At 39.3% G+C, this 19956-nt stretch overlaps 1 protein-coding gene across 1 annotated transcript in view; it reads left to right on the top strand.

The window, feature by feature from the left end:
- The window catches only part of EPB41L4B (erythrocyte membrane protein band 4.1 like 4B), a 506865-nt gene that overhangs the window by 270377 nt on the left and 216532 nt on the right, over nt 1–19956 (top strand). The window lies entirely within an intron of this gene.

Genomic DNA, 19956 nt, shown 5'->3' on the forward strand with positions numbered 1-19956 from the left:
TGTAATGTTTTTCCTGGCAGCAATATAATACCTTATGGGGTTTTTTTTTTAAGAAAATGGGTATTTTAGCGCCTTTACGCTCTTTGATGTACCCATACTCCCTGACTGAGAGAGGGTTCCCGATCTATGATGTATGGGTACATCCTTGCGATTGCAGGAGTTGTACACACTCGATCATCACCATTAGTTTGGCTTACGTGACATCCGTGACCTGGCTTTCACAGCCAGGAGTGGTGCCTGCACTACTCTGGACTGTTAAACCCCCTGAATGTCATAAGCAATATTGATCACAATATTTAGGAGGCGTGGAGACTATGTGCGCCCCATTTCGCGTCTGCTCAGTGCCCCTGCAAAATCCCCTCAAGAGACAGATCAGTGCCGTAGCAATCCCTGGTCGTCATGACGTCCTCCAGGTCAGCCAGCTATGGAAAGCCTATTAGACCATACTAGGAGCATGGTGTAAAAGGCTTCTGTCATTGCATCACACTGCATTGCATTGCATAAACTGTCCCACTTTAACCTCTTCAGTAAACACTATAAAAAAAGTTGCAGAAAACTATGCTTTTTGTTTTTCATAAAACCGCCAAGCAAAAAGTGAAATAAAACACAATTAAAAAGATTAATGTAAATAAAATAGTATCGCTTGAAACATCCTCTTGTCCCAGACAAAACAAGCTGACAAACTGTTCTATCAGCAGAAAAATAAAAAAATTACAACTCTCAGAATGTAGAGATGCAAAAATAACTTTTTTTTTCTATGAAATGGTTTTTATTGTGCAAAACATTAAAAAAATATATAAATATGGTATTGCTGTAAAATCGTACGGATCCGAAGAATAAAGCGGTCTTATCACTTTAACTGCACGCGGAACAGCATAAAAAAAAATCCCAACACACAAATCCTGAATTGCTTATATTTGTTCATTCTGCCTACTAAAAATCGGAATAGGAAGGAACATAAAATGGAATGTGCCAGAAATGGTACCAATGAAAAAGACAACTTGTCTAGCAAAAAACAAAAAAAATGTGTAGCTCTCTAAATATGGCAAAGCAAGAACTTCTTTTTGTAAAAACAAAAAAGGGTGTATCTGATAGCAAACCTAAAAAATTATCTAAATCTGGTATAGCTCTGACCGTACCAACCCGAAGGATATTGCCGTCTAATCACTTATGCCTCACTGGGAACAGTACCAAATAAATAAAACCAATTCTTAACCTGCTTGACTTGTTCATTCTGCCTCCGAGATCACCGTAAAGTGTGGCCCACATTTTTCCAGTGCTTACACCAGGGTTTACCTGTAAATCCCTAAGTGAATGGATCCATCAGGGGCTACATCTTGATCATGTGTTTCTGATAGATGGATGCCCAATGTAAGTGCTCATCGTAGAGCACCGGATACATGTGAACTGATCCAAAATGTTCTGTACCCCAAAATGCCACAAATAAAAGCTCCAACTCAACCCACAAAAAAACATTCCCCACTTGGTTCCATTATCTGTTAACGGCAATATAGGTGGTGTCCAAGTGACTGGTAACACAAAGGCTCTGGAAAATAGACGTGGCTCTCTCCATAAGAAATCGAAAAATATGCGCTGCAAAATCTAAATGCCCCCCCCTCTCTTCTAAGTCCCACAATGTGCCCAAACCACAGTTAGCATCTACATATTTGACATTAACGTAGTGAGGAGAGCCTGATTATTTTACGGGTGTGTGGTTCTGGAAGTACAGTCTGGAGACAATGTATTGGGCACTACAATGGCATATTTTCAATTTTCACTCCAACTTTCACTGCATGTCAGTTTCTTCAAAACACCCACAACGTAAAAATATGCACTACACCCATAGATGTATTCCCAGACAGATGTACATTCTATTAAGAGGTCAATTAAGGGGAGTTTCCACTGTTTAGGCACAGCAGAGGCTCTGCAAATGGAGTCTGCACAATATTCTAGAAAAATCTATGCTGCAAAATTCAAATAGCCTTAGTTCCCTGACGACCTTGCCGTGTATATGGGATATTGCCACTTTCAGCAGAAATAGTATAACAAATTATGTGTCATTTTAGCCATTTCTTTTTGTGAAAATAAAAAAACAATCTGGCACTATTTTAGTGTTTTAGTGATAAAAATGCAATTATTAGCTCCTTATCACAGAATGGTATAACATTCTTTGATACACCTGTGGTGTCTATTCTCACTGCATCACTAAATGTTTTCACTGAGGGATGCAGTCTGTAAAATGTGGTCACTTATACAGGGTTCTAATGTTCTGGCACCTCAGAGGCTGTGCCAATGTTACATGACCTTTACAGCAAAATCTGCATTTCATTATGGCACTGCTTCCCCTCTGGGCTTTGCACTGTGCCTGAAGTAGTTTCTAACCACATATAGGATATTGGCTAACTCAGAAAAAATTGCATACGAAATTATATAGTTAATTTCCTCCTTAATAGCCCTTTTGAAAATTAAAAACTTATCACTAAAACAACATTTTAGTTGAAAAATTAATTTTTCATTTTCACAGCACCATGTGCACAATTCTTTGGGTATAAAATGTTAACTACACCACTGGAGAAATTCCTCAAGAGCTGTACTATCAAAAATGGGTGGTTTCTGCTGTTTTGCCATTATAGCGGTTCTTAAAATGCGACACTGCTCCTGCAGTAGTCTATTCCTACCCAATGTGTGCTCAAATTGTACTCCTTCCCTTCCGAGTCCTGTTGTGCTCGCAAACAGTAATTTTCAACCACATATGGGGTATCTGTGTACTCACGAGAATTTGTACAACAAATTGTATGGTCCTTTTTTCTTCTGTTATGTTTGTGAAAATAAATGCGGGCTAAATCAACATTTTTGTGGGGAAAATGTGACTTATTTTTTAATTTTTATATTAATGGTTCAACATTATAAAATTCTGTGAAGCACCCAGGGGTTTAAGGTGCTCACCACATGTCTAGTAAAATTCCTTAAGGGGGTCTAGTTTCCAAAATGGGGTCACTTGTGGGAGGGTTTCCACTGTTTAGGTACATCAGGGGCTCTGCAAATCCGACATGGTGTCCGCTTTCGACTCCAGGAGATTTTTGCATTCCAAATGACAGTAGTCTTCCAAAACATATGGGGTTACGGCATACTCACCAGAAATTGCACAACAAATTGTAGCATGTATTGTCTCCTGTTACCCTTGTGATAATGCAAAATTTGGGGCTAAGGTAGCATTTTTGAGGCAAAAAGTAAAATTTACATTTTTTTCCTTCCACATTGCTTTAATTCCTGTGAAGTAACTAAAGGGTTAATAAACGTATTAAATAGATTTTTAGCACTTTGAGCAGTGCAGTTTTTACAACGGTGTCACGTTTGGGTATTTTCTGTTTTATAAGGCCCCTGAAAGCCACTTCAAATGTGATGTGGCTCTTAAAAAAATAGTTTTTGTATAGTTTGTGGTTTAAAAAAAAAAATAAAAGGAAATTGCTGATAAACTTTTAACCCTTTTAGCTTCCTAACAAAAAAAATGTTTCAAAAATGGTGTTGGCATAAAGTAGACATGTGGTAAATGTTCTTTATTAATTATTTTGAGTTGCATAACTCTGGTTTAAGTGCTTAGTAATTCAAAGTTAGAAATTTGGTGAAAATTTCACAATTGTCAATTTTCAAAACGCAAAAAATATGGTCCTAAATGTATCACTAACATGAAGTGTCACGAAAAAACAATCTTAGAATCTCTTGGATTTGCTAAAGCTTTCTAGAGTTATTACCTCATAGAGTGACACTGATTAGAATTCTAAAATTTGGCTTGGTCTGGAAAGTGAAAACAGGCTGGGTGGTGAAAGTGTTAAAAACAAACAAATTTTTTCTGAATGTTTAACACATCCTTTGCTAATGTATGTAAAGCGCTGTGGAATTAATAGCGCTATATAAATGAATAAAATTATTATTAATTATTATTATTATTATATTAGATAATATAAGCATATATCCTATATTCCTCTGTTAGCCTGCATATGTAAAAGCATAATAGTATATGACCGAAAAGAAGTGTGTTTACCTCTATCCTCATCTCCATGGCAAGGATATAAAAAGGACATTTTTGTATTTCAGTAAATACAATAATAATAATAATAATAATAATAATAATAATGCAATCCTTAGCACCTCTTCACATGGCCATGTTTCCACTGTGTGGTATCCGGTTTTTCATGGATACCATACATGCCCATTATAACCTATGATGTTCTTCACATGTCAGTGTTTTTACATGGACCGCGTGTTTATGGAAAACATACAGAGACATATCTGTTTTTCTCCGACAGCTTAGATGAAAAGGACTAATACAATTCTAAGGGTCCATGAAAAACCCGTACAGCACATGGAGGGAATCTGTGTGCTTTGTGTTTTAACATTGCAAAGTGTAATACAAGCTAGTAATAGTAATTTCTTTATTTTGAGAAAAAAACACTAATAACAAACCAATGGTAAAAACGAACAAACTTAACAAATGCAGTAAATCTTTGGTAAAGGCTTTAAGAATTCAAAGCGCAAAGCCTTTGATTCTAAAATTGTCGCCTCAAACCCCTTCGCCCACCTCCACCTGTCGACGGAAATCGCTTAGACTTTTCAGGAATACTATACTTCTCTCTTTGATATTGACAATAAAATGTCAGAAATTATATAAGATCCTCAGTGCTGCACACCTCAACTCGAGGGTTATTGGGTTACTTGAGGAACCGATATCAGAGGAGATCACCCAAGCTGTTTCTGCTTCTAAAACTGGTAAGGAGCTGGGTTCGGATGGCCTTGCCCACCTTTACTACAAAAAGTTTGGTGAGAAATTGACTCCTCATTTACTGTTCTCATTCAGCTCTATGTCCATCAATCAACAACCTGTGGTAGACCTCCTGAGATTTCATGTTTCAGTGATTTACAAATCTGGAAAAGATCTGATGCTTTGCTCCAGCTACCCATATCTCCTAAATGTAGACACCAAAATCTTTGCAAAAATTCTACCCTCTAGACTTTATCCATTCATAAATGTCATTCACTCGGACCAGACTGATTTTGTGCCAGGACAAGACGCTCAAGATAATACCAACAAGGCTATTAATCTCATGTATAAGGCAAAATCCTCTAATTGATGCTCTTATCAACAGACGCTGAGAAAACATTTGATAGGGTTAACTGGATATTTATGGAGTAGATGTTGAAACACTTGGGACTGGAAAGAAGGCTGCTCCTATGGGTTCTCTTTCTTTTTTTTTTTTTTTCTTCTAAACTCAACTCCTTCTGACAGGGTCCGAGTGAATGGGATCTTGTGAGATTCCTTTGACACTCGTAACAGAACGTGCCAAGACTGTCCTTATTGCAATTGACATTTATACTCTCGATTGAAAGCTTTCTTAGACATGAGGGCGGCACGGTGGCTCGGTGGTTAGCACTGTAGTCTTGCAGCGCTGGGGTCCTGGGTTCGAATCCCACCAAGGACAACATCTGCAAGGAGTTTGTATGTTCTCCCCGTGTTTGCGTGGGTTTCCTCCCACACTCCAAAGATATACAGATAGGGAATATAGATTGTGAGCCCCAATGGGGACAGTGTTCCTGATATATGTAAAGCGCTGCGGAATATGTTAGCACTATATAAAAAAAAAATAAAGATAAAGATGAGGGCCAATATAGATATAGATATCTCTAGAGTGAAGATTAAACTAAATATCCACAAAATCGCTACCTACGCGAATGATTGATTTTTTTTTTTTCTTTAACACCAGAAGTTCTATACCTAATCGTAAGCAAGAATTCCAGATATTTTCACATCTGTCTAATTTTTAGATTAAGTTTGCAAAATCAAAAACTTTGAATATTAATCTTTCTAACAACCTTGTTAATGATCTTCAAAAATCCTTTAGATTTAGGTGGACAAAGCAAACCTTGAAATATTTGGGCATATGCTTCACAGCTAGCTCTTTGTCCCAATGTAAGTTGCCTGATTTAATCAATTCTATAAATGGTGACTGCGAAAGGTGGTCAAAATCCACTTTTACGTGGTTTAGTGGGTGTCAGATATTTAAAATGAACGTTTTGCCCAGAGTTTTGTATTTTTTGCAGTACCTTCCTATTAAAATTCCAGAAGCTTTCTTTAAATTAGTCTCTTTAGTTCAGACTGCCTTTATTTGGGGTGGAAAGAATTCCAGAATTAAACAATCAGTTCTTTCCAAACCAAAGGAGGGAGGGAGTGTAGACCTACAGACATTAAACGCTACTATTTGGCTGGACATTTAGCGAAAAAAGTATATTGGTGTATAAAAAGTCTACACCAGGCATGGGTGGCTAAGTTTCGGTCCTCTTCCACTGCAGTCCCTTCTGTGGGAGGCCTCATCAGACCTTAATCACTTGAAGTCTCATCCGACAATTGGTTCCACCTTAAATAGCTGCCATAACACTTCTGTCTCTGCACTTGCCATCCCACAATATTCACCTTTGTACCCTATACTGCGTCACCCTAATTTTGCACCTAATCAGTCAGATCCAACTTTCAAGGCTTGGAATAAAGCTGGTACAGACCGTGTAGATGGGATGGGTATGGGACCTGAGTGTCCGTCTCTTGACTATTTACTAGCCCAATCAGAACCAGTTTCTCTAGAGTTTTGGATTTGTGTACAATTAAAACAATTTTTAGACATGGTTCCATCAAAATCCAGTTTTAAACAATCTAAAGCACAGTTTAAATTAGTGTGCTTGGGAGTGGATCCCTTCAGACATACCTTATTCCATATTGGGTCCCCCCCAGATTTCCCAATTCCCCCCCCCACCTTTCGTTTCTTACAGTGGGAGGCATATCTAAATGTAAACCTCTCCACTGATCAGAGACCTCGCATTTAAACTGTTACACATGGAGCCTCTATAAGCTCAAGTTTTCAAGAGGCAGGATACAAGTGTCTTTGTAGATGGTACATGGTACCAACCCATTTGTATAGCCTCTCCCAATCCTCTAATCCAATGCATTGGAGGTTTACGGCAAGGCGGAAGGAACAATTCTACATATTTTCTGGGACTGTAAATTATTGCTTCCGTTCTGGTCGAGAGTGCCAGAGAACATGAGTAAAGTTACTGGATATTCCGGGGAAAAGAGTCCTGTTGCTACTACATCACTAGGAAATTCCACTGGCTACCTATAAACACGGTTTACTAAAGTTCCTAATTCTGGTGGCTAGAGCATGTGTTGCAGCTGTGTGGAAGAAACCCATGTAACCTCTGGTCTCCCTTTTTATTTCAAAAGTCAATTAAACTGACTATGTATATGGAGGATTTGACTTCTTCCATTCAGGATTCATACACAGAGTTTGTGGTCAGAATTTCAATAAACACCCGAATACCTAGATGCGTGTTGACATCATCTGGTATAACGTGTATCCTTATTTAATCTCAGCTCTTTTTCTCCCTTTCATAGATAATTACTGTATATATTATTATATTTTTTTTTTCTCTTCACTTTTCCTCCTGCCCCCTTGGTCCACCTACTCCTCGCTCACTGTTTTTACTCATCTTTGATTTCTATAAAAAGGAAAATATAAAAGTTTTAGAAGATTGACAGTACTTTGTATTTTTAGTACTAAAGTCTGTGGTTTTACTATTTCTGTAAGAAATTGATTCATAGATTTACTGTTGGACATTTTGTTAATTTTCTGTATATTCTGCTGTATAAAAAAGAATTATAAAACAAAGTACTGATACACTGATGCAAAACACTGACACCGCTACCATATTTTCACGTACGTATTTTATACGAAGGTGTGAAGGAGGCCTAACATATACAGTCCTCAACATTGAAATTGCTACAGCAAGAAGGAAAAGTGTGGAATTATGGAAATCGCAGGATCAGTAGCCATTCTGATGCTACAATAATGATGAAAAAGAGAAACATAGTTTTCAAAACATCTCCAAATGCAGAAATAATCGCACATTCAAACATTGTTATGCTATCAGTGAGGTTATTAAACTTTAAGGAATGTTCTGCCATGCTGAATGCACTTCTGTACGCATAAAATGCAAAATCTCTTGCTGGCAGCTTCCTCTGCAAATGCCAAACAATTATGTCCCAAATGTGCTCAATAGGACACAAGTCCAGATGTCCTGGCCATGGAAGCAAGCTGTTGGTGTCCCTGGAACAAAGACTACAGGGGTCTGGCTATCATAATTATACCACCCACACCATAATTCCGAGATTAGGACTGGTGTGACCTTCGTTCCTTCAAGAAGGCATCTTATTGACACTGCTCCTCTGGTCTCCAGACCAATCTCTGGCATTTCATTACAATCAAGACAAAAGTGCAATTATTCACTGAGGATAGATCTGAGTATACAGTCATATGAAAAAGTTTAGGCACCCCTATTAATGTTAACATTTTTTCTTTATAACAGTTTGGGGTTTTGCAACAGCTATTTCAGTTTCATATATCTAATAACTGATGGACTGAGTAATATTTCTGGATTGTAATGAGGTTTATTGTACTAACAGAAAATGTGCAATCCGCATTTAAACAAAATTTAACTGGTGCAAAAGTATGGGCACCCTTATCAATTTCTTGATTTGAACACTCCTAACTACTTTTTACTGACTTACTAAAGCACTAAATTGGTTTTTTAACCTCATTGAGCTTTGACCTTCATAGGCAGGTGTATCCAATCATGAGAAAAGGTATTTAAGGTGGCCACTTGCAAGTTGTTCTCCTATTTGAATCTCCTATGAAGAGTGGCATCATTGGCTCCTCAAAACAACTCTCAAATGATCTGAAAACAGATTATTCAACTAAGTTGTTCAGGGGAAGGATACAAAAAGTTGTCTCAGTGATTTAAACTGTCAGTTTCCACTGTGAGGAACTTAGTAAGGAAATGGAAGAACACAGGTACAGTTCTTGTTAAGCTCAGAAGTGGCAGGCCAAGAAAAATATCAGAAAGGCAGAGAAGAAGAATGGTGAGAAATGTCAAGTACAATCCACAGACCACCTCAAAAGACCTGCAGCATCATCTTGCTGCAGATGGTGTCAATGTGCATCGGTAAACAATACAGCGCACGTTGCACAAGGAGAAGCTGTATGGGAGAGTGATGCGAAAGAAGCCGTTTCTACAAGCACGCCACAAACAGTCACCTGAGGTATGCAAAAACACATTTGGACAAGCCAGTTACATTTTGGAAGAAGGCCCTGTGGACTGATGAAACAAAGATTGAGTTGTTTGGTCATATAAAAAGGCGTTATGCATGGAGGCAAAAAAACACGACATTCCAAGAAAAGCACTTGCTACCCACAGTAAAATATGGTGGAGGTTCCATCATGCTTTGGGGCTGTGTGGCCAATGCCGGTACCGGGAATCTTGTTAAAGTTGAGGGTCGTATGGATTCAACTCAGTATCAGCAGATTCTTGACAATAATGTGCAAGAATCAGTGACGAAGTTGAAGTTACGCAGGGGATGGATATTTCAGCAAGACAATAATCCAAAACACCACTCCAAATTTACTCAGGCATTCATGCAGAGGAACAATTACAATGTTCTGGAATGGCCATCCCAGTCCCCAGATCTGAATATCATTGAAAATCTGTGGGATGATTTGAAGCGTGTCCATGCTCGGCAACCATCAAACTTAACTGAACTGGAATTGTTTTGTAAACAGGAATGGTCAAATATACCTTCATCCAGGATCCAGGAACTCATTAAAAGCTACAGGAAGCAACTAAAGACTGTTATTTTTTGCAAAAGGAGGATCTACAAAACATTGTCACTTTTATGTTGAGGTACCCATACTTTTGCACCGGTCAAATTTTGTTTAAATGCGGATTGCACATTTTCTGTTAGTACAATAAACCTCATTTCAATCCAGAAATATTACTCAGTCCATCAGTTATTAGATATATGAAACTGAAATAGCTGTTGCAAAAACCCAAATTGTTATAAAGAAAAAAGGTTAACATTAATAGGGGTGCCCAAACTTTTTCATATGACTGTAGATCTTCATTCCAGCCACCATTTCCATCTTGCTTTGCACCATGATGGCCTCTGAAAGTAGCGGCTTCTCGTCTATAGAAGACTAGCAGCTGGACATCTCGCTTACAGCCCAATGTCAAGCAAATGCCTTTTGATGATTTGTGTAGACCATTTTTGAGGTTTTAAAATTGGTATATGATATCCAATTTCACTTGCAGTACAAAAAGGGATCAGTCATGAAACCGGTGGTATGGCCACTTCTCAAGTGTCTCAAAAGCCATTTTTCAACACAATGCCAGGCCACACACAGATATGGTGAGCATCCTGCATGACCTAAACGTGTTGCCATGATTTAAAGTGTCACTGGACTTGGTTATTGAGCACATCTGGGACATCATTGGTCAGAAATTTCAAAGAGAGGTGCCAGGTGTGGATCTTGATGTGAATGCAGCATGGGAGAACATTGCCCAGGCAACCATTAATAACCTCATTGATATACACTGTGGTGTACTAAGTGCATGTTTCTTGATTGTGGTGGTCATACTTGATACTAAATAAATCCAAAATGTTTTTAGAATTTTGTTTCGTTAACATGCCTATCCATCCTGTGATATCTAGAACTCTAAACTATTTGTTCTAGTTGTTGCATTTTCATTATTGAGGAGTGTGTTTACCTCAGTCACTGTTTATTTTGGGTCATGATGGGAAAATGTGCTTTCCTGTAAGTAAAATCGGCATCAGCATTTACAGGAACTAATTCTGCAACATTTTCTACAAATGATTACTTAACAGTGAACACTGTGTTTGTCTATCAATTTTTATACAAAGCAACTAATCCTCCAATTCACTTTAAATATAATGGTAAATGATAACATTTTTGCCTACCAAAAGAATCAATCTTCACTAGGCTTCTAAATGGAGAAAAGCTAAGGATTTGTTTTAAGTTTTGATCCAACTTTTTTTACATAATTTTCAATTAATCTATGAAGAAATTTTGAGCCCAAAATGTCTATAGTTGAGTGTACACTAAATAAACACAAGCTATAGTATGTGTCTAAAAACAGTTCTGATCATATTTGTCAGATTGTAAGCTTGGGGAAAATTAATTAGTTGGCCCTCAAGGCAGCTAAGAAAGCCTAATGCACCCCCTACTAATCTCCTTAGACAGGAAAAGAATCAGAATATAATATCAGGAGCACTCTGGGCTCTCCTCTTGATAACTACCTTGAAGGAACCCTCCTAAATCTTACAAGGCTTTTCTGAGTTGATGAAGCACATATATACAAGTTGTAATAAACGGCTCTACGAACAGACTCTGGCACTGTAATCTGAGATTCTAGGACTGCCCGAATGTGCAGCACGGAACACTTTTGAGGATCTAATAATTACAACTCTGGTGGGTACAAATTCTCTGATTTGTTTGTTACAGAAAGAGTATCCTGTTTACTGCTGTTACTTGGCAGAGAGCAAGCTATAGAAAGTATGTTTAACAGGAACGTTCCTAAACTGCTAGGGAAAAGTCCATAGAAGTTAAATGAAAATCGCTGGACTTCAAATGGAAAGGTCCACTCTCTTCACACTCAGATATTGATGAATGCTCAGTTTCTTCCTACCATAATGGTTGATTTTGAAGTTAAAATGTGTAATGATCACAAATTTCTCCTTTATGGTTTTGATTCTTGTTTATAAATTGGTCTTATTTGACTTTGTGGACGTGGGGACAATTTCTAATGGTCAGCATCTGCTAAGTATTGGCTTTCATTAACCATATTTGATTTTGGTGGCTAATTGCTGACCCACCTATTCTTCAAAGAGCTTGAGAGTTTTTCTATTAAAATATATTTTCCCTCTTTGCAGAACACTAAATGCAAGATGACATAGTTAATGTGTCTTTCCCTTCCCCAAAACTGGGACAATATTTGTCAGAGGTCAAAACACTGTGATGAATCTGGACCTTTAGTTTAAATAAGCCAAATTTCCAAAGCTAAAGGCTGCACTTCAGGACACTGACTGGGAGCTGCTACTGTCAGATAATGATACAAATGATAAAATGGGAGAACGTTAAATCTATGGTATATTGGTTAATCAGACTGAACAATGTATCCCTATAGGTAACAAGTACAAATGACAGAATTTAAACACGACATGGCTTACACCTACTGTTAGAAAGACCATTAAGAACAAACAAAAAAAGAAAGGCATTTAGTTTCCGAGTCATCAAAGCGATTACAACAGAATTCTGGCGTAGGCCACTTTGAAAAATCTAAAACAATTTGCCGCTTCATGCAGGTTTCATCTAGCTCTGCCAAAATGGTGTGTGCTATTTAATGAATTAATAATGTCTGACGCCACCACTTCACCTTCATAAAAACCAGTGTGAACGTCGCGGATATTGATGGTTCAGGGCCTTAGAATACATAACTCTAGGGGTTCAGCTCTAGCATTTGAAAACTACAAAAAGCTAAATAGAATCTGAAAAAAAAGTGTTCATATTAGCTAAAGTAGATAACTTTTCCTTGACATGTAGCCAAGGAAATGTATTACTTATGCTTTGCTTATAGTGCATTCATATTCCGCAACGCTTTACATACACTATCAGCACTGTCCCCATTGGGGCTCACAATGTAAATACCCTATCAGTATGTCTTTGGAGTGTTGCAAGAACCCACACAAACACTGGAAGAACGTACTACCTCCTTGCAGATAGGATCATTGGTGGGACTTAGATGCAGGAATAGAGATGGGCAAACCCGCAGATGTTCGGGTTCAGCCGGACTTTTTAAAAAAAAAAAAAAAAAAATCTGGTTCGGGACTGGATTTAAACCAGAACGTCTGCCCGGATGCCAAACCCCATATAAGTTTATGGGCACCCAAACAGTGCACTATAAAATGGTGGTAGAAAGGGCTAGGGTGATTAGAGCAAGACAGTTCTACTGAGTCTCCCGCGCAGCTGTAGCACTACTTCTGGGTCCTCTCATTAACCCTCATACATATTCACTGCTTCCCCCACCCCACCATCTGACCCGGCGTCTGGTTACAGTCAGACCGTGCCCCCACCCTGAGTGATCGCATCTGGGATTGGATGGATTCACACACGCTGTGTGCATCCTTTTAAGGTAAAAATAAATACATAAATAAATTCGCATAGGGTTCCCCCATATTGTGATACCCAGCACAGATAAAGCATACGGCTACAGGCTGCAGCCGCCAGCCATGTGCTTATCTTTGCTGTGTATCAAAATAAAAGGGACCCTATGCAGCTTTTTTTTTTATTGGTTAAATAAATAATTTTAAAAAACTGCATATGGTCCCCCCCAAACTTTGAAACCCAGTTATGATAAAGATGACAGCTGGGGGTTGGTATGCTTAGGCTGAGGAGGCCTACGGCTATTTTCCCCTCCCAAGCCTAAAAATAGCAGCCCACAGCTACCCAGACTCATCACATCCATTAGATGTGACAATTAAAAACACTTAACCAGGCTCCTCCCAATTGCCCTGGTGCGGTGGCAAATGGGGTAATATAAGGGGTTAATGATGGCACACAGCTGCTGCTAAGCCCTAGATTAGTAATGTAAGGCATCTACAGTGCCTACAAGTAGTATTCAACCCCCTGCAGATTTAGCAGGTTTGTTAAGATGCAAATAAGTTAGAGCCTGCAAACTTCAAACAAGAGCAGGATTTATTAACAGATGCATAAATCTTACAAACCAACAAGGTATGTTGCTCAGTTAAATTTTAATAAATTTTCAACATAAAAGTGTGGGTCAATTATTATTCAACCCCCTAGGTTTAATATTTTGTGGAATAACCCTTGTTTGCAATTACAGCTAATAATCGTCTTTTATAAGACCTGATCAGGCCGACACAGGTCTCGAGTTATCTTGGCCCACTCCTCCATGCAGATTTTCTCCAAGTTATCTAGGTTCTTTGGGTGTCTCATGTGGACTTTAATCTTGAGCTCCTTCCACAAGTTTTCAATTGGGTTAAGGTCAGGAGACTGACTAGGCCACTGCAACACCTTGATTTTTTCCCTCTTGAACCAGGCCTTGGTTTTCTTGGCTGTGTGCTTTGGGTCGTTGTCTTGTTGGAAGATGAAATGACGACCCATCTTAAGATCCTTGATGGAGGAGCGCAGGTTCTTGGCCAAAATCTCCAGGTAGGCCGTGCTATCAATCTTCCCATGGATGCGGACCAGATGGCCAGGCCCCTTGGCTGAGAAACAGCCCCACAGCATGATGCTGCCACCACCATGCTTGACTGTAGGGATGGTATTCTTGGGGTCGTATGCAGTGCCATCCAGTCTCCAAACGTCACGTGTGTGGTTGGCACCAAAGATCTCGATCTTGGTCTCATCAGACCAGAGAACCTTGAACCAGTCTGTCTGAGTCCTCCAAGTGATCATGAGCAAACTGTAGACGAGCCTTGACATGATGCTTTGAAAGTAAAGGTACCTTACGGGCTCGTCTGGAACGGAGACCATTGCAATGGAGTACGTTACTTATGGTATTGACTGAAACCAATGTCCCAACTGCCATGAGATCTTCCCGGAGCTCCTTCCTTGTTGTCCTTGGGTTAGCCTTGACTCTTCGGACAAGCATGGCCTCGGCACGGGTGGAACCTTTCAAAGGCTGTCCAGGCCGTGGAAGGCTAACAGTAGTTCCATAAGCCTTCCACTTCCGGATGATGCTCCAAACAGTGGAGACAGGTAGGCCCAACTCCTTGGAAAGGGTTTTGTACCCCTTGCCAGCCTTGTGACCCTCCACGATCTTGTCTCTGATGGCCTTGGAATGCTCCTTTGTCTTTCCCATGTTGACCAAGTATGAGTGCTGTTCACAAGTTTGGGGAGGGTCTTAATTAGTCAGAAAAGGCTGGAAAAAGAGATAATTAATCCAAACATGTGAAGCTCATTGTTCTTTGTGCCTGAAATACTTCTTAATACTTTAGGGGAACCAAACAGAATTCTTGTGGTTTGAGGGGTTGAATAATAAATGACCCTCTGAATAAACTTTTCACAATTTAAAAAAAAAAATAAAAAAAGAAATAACATTCTTGTTTGCTGCAGTGCATTTCACACTTCCAGGCTGATCTACAGTCCAAATATCACAATGCCAAGTTAATTCCGAATGTGTAAACCTGCTAAATCTGCAGGGGGTTGAATACTACTTGTAGGCACTGTATGAGACCCCCCCAGGGTTAATGATAGCTCACAGCTGTTACTAAGCCCTAGATTAGTAATGGAAGGCATCTATGTTACTAATACTGTAAAAGAATAGAAATAAACACAAACACCGAAGAAATATTTTATTTGAAATAAAACGAAAAAAATAAAAACCTCTTTCTCAAATTTATTAACTCCAAACACCCAGTTCCGACGCAATCCACACATGGTACTACGACCATCCCGAATCAGCTACATACTGAAGTCGCAGTACAATAACAATGGATACATTTTTTTATTATCTTTATGATTGGTGTTTTGTCTTTTCTTTACATATGATTGTGGAGTTGCTATTGGGGAATTTTGTAAAGCTACAAAGGGTTTTTATTAATCTTATGCCTATCACTTGACTTTATGATTTATCTAGTAGGTCTCATATTTTTAACATAAGCAGATGATGCTGTACTAAATGTCATTTAACACTTTGGAGCTGTATGGTTTCCATTAGAGAACAGTGGCGGAAGTTATAATTGAATTGTAATTTACATTTGCATATAAAATCATGGCAATAACTACTAGGGTAGAATGCATAGCTGCTATGTGGACACCTTGTGATCGGCTTATTTTCAGGATAACTTTCTAACAAAAATATTGCTCAAAGTAGCCGACCCCCTTTTCAATAATGTCATTGTAGCCTCTGTGTTTGTCTCACCTGGTGAAGTGGATTCAGAAATAACATGTCAAGGTGTACACATGGAAAAAAAAAAGTGTTGGTAAAGCAGGCTGGGAGGCATGTGGAACAGTGAGGACTTGGACAACAGGCTATGCTGGACAGCAGACAAGCAAAGTGGAACACAGCAGAAGCCACTGAACCAGGAAGGCAGATGCAGAGGAAAACAGCTGGTAGGAAGCACACACCTATCGATAGCAAGTCCACAGCAGGTAGCAATAGAACTGATGCTTACAGCAATTGATGGGTTAACAGAAGTGGATGCAAGTTATAGAATCCACAGTAGAATTCTGAGGTACTATAAACAGTAGAAGCTGGATACTGATAGTCCCACCACACAGCAGATGAACACAGTACTGTCTTGACACTTGCACAGAGGAGTTTGTCCAAATAGGCCTTATAGCTACTAAGTCATCACATAATTACTGTTCAAACCAAGTATAGGCACTTGGTGATTCATTGCATAGCTAAAATTTTAAGGGTGCCTTTCCACCTTCTTGAAGTCCCTCCATCTCCCCTTCCAACCTCTTTCTTTAATTGACAGCTCTAACTTGACAAAACTATAGAAGGGTAATGATAAATGAGAAACAAGGAGGTGGGAAGGTGCACTTAAATGATTGGCCACGCCATGATGCATCAAGCGCCTATCCTTAGAACAGTCATTTTGTACTGGCAGAGACCCTTTAAGGCTATGTGCCCACGTTGTGTATTTACATGCAGTTATGCTGCTTATTGCACCGCAGCGTAACTTCCTGCATCCCCTGCACAATCTATGAAGATTGTGCATAACCCATGCCCACGTGGGGTTTTAGAATTCAGCGATCTGCATGCTGCCAAATAGCTGCGTTCTAAAAAGCAACATGTCACTTCTTTCGTGCGCTTTGCATGCTGTCTCCATTCTGTCTATAGGGAGAGGCAGCATCCAGAGCGCATGAATTCTGCAGTCACCAAAGTTTCAGAACGGAGCTTTTCAGCTGCGCTCTGAAGTGGACATGCAGTGACTACGCTGCGGTGCAGAGCGCACACACATGGGCACATAGTCTTAAAAAGTCAAGGAGATGATATCACTGAGACAATTTAGAAACCTTATGCATGGGACTGTGGCAATAGGTTTAGGCGTTCCCGCCAAGATACATAGGTAACACTCTGGAATCTTAGAGTATATAATCCAGTTTGGAAAGACTTTTTTTTTTTAGTGTATTCCTTTGGGAGAACTTATTTCTTTTGCAGTGATACCAAGGTATCCTCCTCCCTGCACTTAGTGTTATATTGCAGGAAGGAAGAATGTGCTTTCTGCGGCTGATGCTGCCACCTGCTGGTTGTTCTTGATATAAGGAGTTGAATAAATCTAGTATAATAAACACATGGTGGTGAAAAAGAAGTGTTCCTGTGGGGTTTTTTTTACGTGGAATAACGCGAGATATCCAAATCATTCTTCGTCCCCCTCCAGGTATTTCACAAAAAATGTGAAGAGTGCATGTGTGATCAAACAGTAGATGGATACATGATTAGACATTCGTGACCACAGACAAAAAAGAAAAAGAAACATTTTATATAATATATACAGTGGGTACGGAAAGTATTCAGACCCCTTTAAATTTTTCACTTTGTTTCGTTGCAGACATTTGGTAAATAAAAAAAAGTTCATTTTATTTTTTTTATCATTAATGTACACTCTGCACCCCATCTTGACAGAAAAAACAAATGTAGACATTTTTGAAAATTTTATAAAAAAAGAAAAACTGAAATATCACGTCATAGGTATTCAGACCCTTTGCTTAGTATTGAGTAGAAGCACCCTTTTGAGTTAGTACAGCCATGAGTCTTCTTGGGAATGATGCAACAAGTTTTTCACACCTGGATTTGGGGATCCTCTGCCATTCTTTATTGCAGATACTCTCTAGTTCTGTCAGGTTGGATGGTGAACATTGGTGGACAGCCATTTTCAGGTCTCTCCAGAGATGCTCAATTAAGTTTAGTTCTGGGCTCTGGCTGAGCCAGTCTAGAATGGTCACCGAGTTGTTCTGAAGCCACTTCTTTGTTATTTTAGCTGTGTGCTTAGGGTCATTGTCTTGTTTGAAGTTCAACCTTATGCCAAGTCTGAGGTCCAGAGCACTCTGAAAGAGGTTTCTTCCAGGATATCTCTGTACTTGGCCACATTCATCTTTCCTTCAATTGCAACCAGTTTTCCTGTCCCTGCAGCTGAAAAATACCCCCATAGGATTATGCTGCCACCACCATGTTTCACTGTGATGAGGTACCTGGTTTTCTTCAAACATACCGCTTAGAATTATTACCAAAAAGTTCTATCTTTGTCTCATCAGACGAGAGAATCTTATTTCTCATAGTCTGGGAGTCGTTTGTGTTTTTTTGCAAACTCTATGCGGGCTTTTATATGTCTTGCACTGAGGAGAGGCTTCCGTCGGCCACTCTGCTATAAAGGCCCAACTGGTGGAGGGCTGCACTAATACTTGACTTTGTGGAAGTTTCTCCCATCTCCCTACTGCATCTCTGTAGCTGAGCCACAGTGATCTTGGGTTTCTTCTTTACCTCTCTCACCAAGGCTTTTCTTCCACGATTGCTCAGTTTAGCTGCACGGCCAGGTCAAGGAAGAGTTCTGGTGTCCCAAACTTCTTCCATTTAAGGATTATGAAGGTCACTGTGCTCTTAGGGACCTTGAGTACTGCAGAAATTCTTTTGTAACCTTGGCCAGATCTGTACGTTGCCAAAATTCTGTCTCTGAGCTCCTTCGGCAGTTCCTTTGATCTCATGATTCTTATGTGGTGTGACATGCACTGTGACGTCTTATATAGACAGGTGTGTGCCTTTCCAAATCAAGTCATCAGTTTAATTAAACAAAGCTGGAATTCAATGAAAGCGTAGAACTATCTCAAGGAGGATAATAAGGAAATGGACAGCATGTGACTTAAATATGAGTGTCTGAGCAAAGGGTCTGAATACTTATGACCATGTGATATTTCAGTTTTTCTTGTTTAAAAAATTTGCAAACATTTCTACATTTGTTTTTTTCTGTCAAGATGGGGTGCAGAGTGTACATTAATGAGAGAGAAAAGTGAACTTTTTTGAATTTACCAAATGTCTGCAACGAAACAAAGTGAAAAAGTTAAAGGGGTGATATATACAGTCATATGAAAAAGTTTGGGCACCCCTATTAATGTTAACCTTTTTTCTTTATAACAATTTGGGTTTTTGCAACAGCTATTTCAGTTTCATATATCTAATAAATGATGGACTCGGTAATATTTCTGGATTGAAATGAGGTTTATTGTACGAACAGAAAATGTGCAATCCGCATTTAAACAAAAATTTGACCGGTGCAAAAGTATGGGCACCTCAACATAAAAGTGACATTAATATTTTGTAGATCCTCCTTTTGCAAAAATCACAGCTTCTAGTCGCTTTCTGTAGCTTTTAATGAGTTCCTGGATCCTGGATGAAGGTATATTTGACCATTCCTGTTTACAAAACAATTTCCAGTTCAGTTAAGTTTGATGGTCGCCGAGCATGGACAGCCCGCTTCAAATCATCCCACAGATTTTCAATGATATTCAGGTCTGGGGACTGGGATGGTCATTCCAGAACATTGTAATTGTTCCCCTGCATGAATGCCTGAGTAGATTTGGAGCAGTGTTTTGGATCATTGTCTTGCTGAAATATCCATCCCCTGCGTAACTTCAACTTCGTCATTGATTTTTGCACATTATTGTCAAGAATCTGCTGATACTGAGTTGAATCCATGCGACCCTTAACCTTAACAAGATTCCCGGTGCCGGCATTGGCCACACAGCCCCAAAGCATGATGAAACCTCCACCAAATTTTACTGTGGGTAGCAAGTGCTTTTCTTGGAATGCCGTGTTTTTTTGCCTCCATGCATAACGCCTTTTTGTATGACCAAACAACTCAATCTTTGTTTCATCAGTCCACAGGACCTTCTTCCAAAATGTAACTGGCTTGTCCAAATGTGCTTTGGCATACCTCAGGCGACTCTGTTTGTGGCGTGCTTGCAGAAACTGCTTCTTTCGCATCACTCTCCCATACAGCGTCTCCTTGTGCAGCGTGCGATGTATTGTTGACCG

Source organism: Anomaloglossus baeobatrachus, chromosome 6, assembly GCF_048569485.1.
Source record: "Anomaloglossus baeobatrachus isolate aAnoBae1 chromosome 6, aAnoBae1.hap1, whole genome shotgun sequence".
NCBI lineage: Eukaryota > Metazoa > Chordata > Amphibia > Anura > Aromobatidae > Anomaloglossus > Anomaloglossus baeobatrachus.